Source organism: Hemiscyllium ocellatum, chromosome 9, assembly GCF_020745735.1.
Source record: "Hemiscyllium ocellatum isolate sHemOce1 chromosome 9, sHemOce1.pat.X.cur, whole genome shotgun sequence".
NCBI classification, from domain to species: domain Eukaryota; kingdom Metazoa; phylum Chordata; class Chondrichthyes; order Orectolobiformes; family Hemiscylliidae; genus Hemiscyllium; species Hemiscyllium ocellatum.
The window spans coordinates 23,965,700-23,969,717 of record NC_083409.1 but is presented as its reverse complement, the minus strand read 5'-3'; positions in this window follow the sequence as shown (position 1 = coordinate 23,969,717).

The window sequence follows — 4,018 nt, the reverse complement described above, 5'->3', positions numbered from 1 at the left end:
GCAAAATATCTTGTAATCACCAGGAGGTTTCCTTGCCCATGTTTAGGCTGGGGTCATGAGACTTCATGGTGTCTGGAATCAACTTTGAGGCCTCTCAGGGTAACTCCCTTCTGGCTGTAGACACTGTGTCATCAGCTCTGCTGTGTTTGCCTTTCTGTGGGACAGGATACATGCAGGGACAGTGATGGTGGTGTCTGGGACATTTGCTGTAAGGTATGGTTCTGTGAGTATGGCTGTGCCAAGCTGTTGCTTGACCAGTCTGTGAGACAGCTCTCCTGAATTTGGCACTTGCCCCCAGATGTCAGTAAAGAGGATGCAGCAGGTATGTCAATACCTTTACTGTCTCTGCATCGATGCCTGTGGTCCGTCCGGTTACATTTCTTTGTTGAGAGGTCGTCACAATTGATACAACCGATAGCCTTGCTCGGCCATTTCACAGGGCAATAGAGAGTCAACCACATTGCTGGGGGACAGTGCCAAGGATCCCAACATCACATTCTGACCTCCCCGACTTTCCCATTCTGTATGTGGAAGGCTGAAGCCTGCCAGCAGGATATTCAACTACAGGAGCTTTCACAGCCTCTGTACAATTCTGTCCCCACATTAATTCAGCACCTTCAATATCCAAAACATTCCAAGATGGTTCACAGAGTTGCAGTAAGAGGGATGCGGGAGAGGGTGGAGGAACATAAGAACTAGGAGCAGGAGCAGGCAATTCAGCCCCTCGAGCCCACTCCACCATTTAATACAATCATGGCTGATCCCATCTCAGACTCAACTCCACTTTCCTGCCCACTTTCCATCATCCTTTAACCCATTACTCATTAAATATCTGTTCATCTCCTCCTTGGTGTGAGACAGGGAAATGACCACTCCATTTCAGACAGTTGGGCTTTATGGAGCAGGTGGAAGGAAGGTAGGAGAGGACATCGGGATTATGGAGTTAGGAGGTGGGATGAACAGGAATAAGGGTTTCTGTGGTCAAGGGGCTGACGTAGTGCAGAGAGACAATGTTGTGGAGATAGAAAAGAAGCCCACGTGATGGAGAGGATGTGCGGTTTGAAGCTCAGATACTGAAGGGTGCAGTGGCATGAAAGCCCATGTTTACTGGTCTCTATTGGAGGATCAGTGGGAACAGGATGCATGCTACTGGTCTCTATTGTAAAGTTCAGGGGAAAGAAGGCCCTAGTTTACTGGCCTCGACTGAAGTATCTTGTGAGATGGTGACCCATGTTTACTGGAGTCTATTGGAGCATCCAGTGGGCTGGGGGCCTGTGATTACTGGTGTCTATTGAAGGGCCCAGTGTAATGGAGGTCCATGTTTACTGATATGTATTGGATGATCCAATGGTATGGAGATCCATATATACTGGTGTCTGCTGGACATCCAGTGGGAAGGAGGCCTATGTATACTGGTCTCCATTGGAGAGTCCCAGTGGGTCATGGATATCATGGTGGGTGTGGGGCTCAGTTCCTTTCTGGTGTAATTGTGTGATGGCCCTGACCTCATCCCAGTAAAACACCTTGACCCAGAGCCTGACTGTGGAAGGGGAAGGAGAGGGGAAGGGATTGGAACATGTTGTGAATGGACAGGATGGGTCAGTGGGTCAGAGCCTGTCCTGTCCCCCTGGCTCACACTGATGGCCTGAGGATCTCCTCTCTCTGCTGGGCCTTCATGGAATGAGGTTTGTGTCCAAACCGTCCCCAGTGAGAATAGGCCAACAGCACAAAACTGTCTTCATTTAACAAGAATCTGTCCATCATCTTGAGACAGGCTAATGACTGGTCAATGTGGGAAATGGGGCCTTACTTCAGGAGAAGACATGCTTCTGAGGTTAAGAGTTAATATCCACTGTTGTGGTTCTGTTCGCCGACCTGGGAATTTGTGTTGCAGACGTTTCGTCCCCTGTCTAAGTGACACCCTCAGTGCTTGGGAGCCTCCTGTGAAGCGCTTCTGTGATCTTTCCTCCGGCATTTATAGTGATTTGTCTCTGCTGCTTCCGGTTGTCAGTTCCAGCTGTCCACTGCAGTGGCTGGTATATTGGGTCCAGGTCGATGTGCTTATTGATTGAATCTGTGGATGAGTGCCATGCCTCTAGGAATTCCCTGGCTGTTCTCTGTTTGGCTTGTCCTATAATAGTAGTGCTGTCCCAGTCAAACATCCATTAGTGGGCCAGAGCAGAGGGAGATTTGACCTGCAATTAACTGTCACCACTTGGGATACTGTGGGAAAGAGAGGGAAGAGATACAGAATGAGAGTTGGAGGGAGAGCATGTGTGTGTGAGAGAGAGGGAGGTGTGTCTGCGATAGTGTGAGATGTGTACAGGGAGCGAGAGAGATGCAGATGGAAGTAGAGATGGTGAGGTTGAGGGAAATGGGGAAAGAAATAGGGTGTGAGATAGTGTGACTAAGGGGGACGGAGAGAGAGAGAGAGAGAGAGAGACCAGATAGGTGGAGAGGAAGGATGGAGAAAGAAGAAAGAATAGATAAGAAACAAGAAAGGGAGGAAGTGAGGGAAACAGTGAGAGATGGAGAAATAGAGATTATGAGACAGAGTGAGAAAGTGTGAGTGAGTTGCAGAGAGTGATGATGGGACAGAGTGCGAGAGAGAGAGAATGGGAGAGATTAGGAGTGCCAAAGAGAGAGATAGAGAGAAAGAGTTGGCAGATGTGAGACAGAATGGGAGTGATAAAGAGAGAAAGTGATAAAGAGAGAGAGACAGGATCTGGTCACCACATTGTGGGAAGGAAGTGGTTGTACTCGGAAGGGTGCAGAGATTTCCCAGGATGCTGCCTGGGCTGTAGGGTCTGAGTGATGAGGAAAGATTGGAAAGACTGGGGTTGTTTTCCTTGGAGCAGTGAAAGTTGAGAGGAAACCTGACAGAGGACTGTAAGATTATGAGGGGCACATTTAAATTCGACAGGAAGGCACTTTTTACATGGATAAAGGTGTCAGAAACTAGGGTCAGAAACTGAGGGTAACAGAAACACAGAAACACAGAAACAGGAGTAGCCCACTCAGCCCTTTGACTCTGCTCTGTCATTCAGTATGATCATGGCTGATCCTCCATCTCAAAGCCATATTCCTGCTTTCTCCCCATTCCATTCATGCTGTGAAAAGGCAGAACAATAATCTTGAACATATTCAATTCTCTCTCCTCCATAGCTGTCAGGATCGTAGGTACAGAGTTCAACAGGTTGACTAGCCTCTGAGTGAAGAAATGTTTCCTCATCTCAGTCCTAAATGGTCAACTTTGTATCCCCCAAGACTGGGTCCCCTGGTTCCAGAATTCCCAACCAGGGGAAACCTCCTCCCTGCCCAGCCCTATTAGAAATTGATACATTTCAATCTGATCCTCTCTTATCCTACTGAACTCAAGTGAGTTCAGGCCCAGTCGACTTAGAGAGTGAGAGGTGAGTTGAGGAGAAGTGTTTTCACCCAGAGGGTGGTGGGAGTCTGGAACTCACTGCCTGAAAGGCTGTTTGAGTCACAAACTCTCGTGACATTGGAGCAGTGTTTAGATATACATTTGTGTTGCTGTAGCTTCCAGGCCTATGGACCAAGAGCGGGAAAATGGGATTAGTTTGTCAAGGTCTTTGTTGTCCAGCACAGACACAATGGGACAAATGGTCTAATTCAGCACAGTTCACATCAATGTCTCTCTAGGATAGACAGACAGAGAGAGAGAGGGAGAATGGGGAGACAGAGAGAGACAGAAGAGGAAGTGTGAGGGACTGACGTGGCTCTCTCTGCCTGATGCCATTTACATACTGAGGAACACCCAGTCAGACTCTCACAGGCTGCAGCTTTATAAAGCAGAGCCCAGTGAAGGGAGAGTTTATTAGGAACCAGGCACAGGGACAGGAGCACACACCATGATTTCACACATCCAGCTGATCTGGCCCCTGGCATTCTGTGTCGCAGGTACAAATCTCTCTCCTTCCACCTTGAATCTTTAGTTGCTCTCCACTTCACTCCAATTCCACTGACTTGTGATTGAAGGGAAAATGTTGAAACC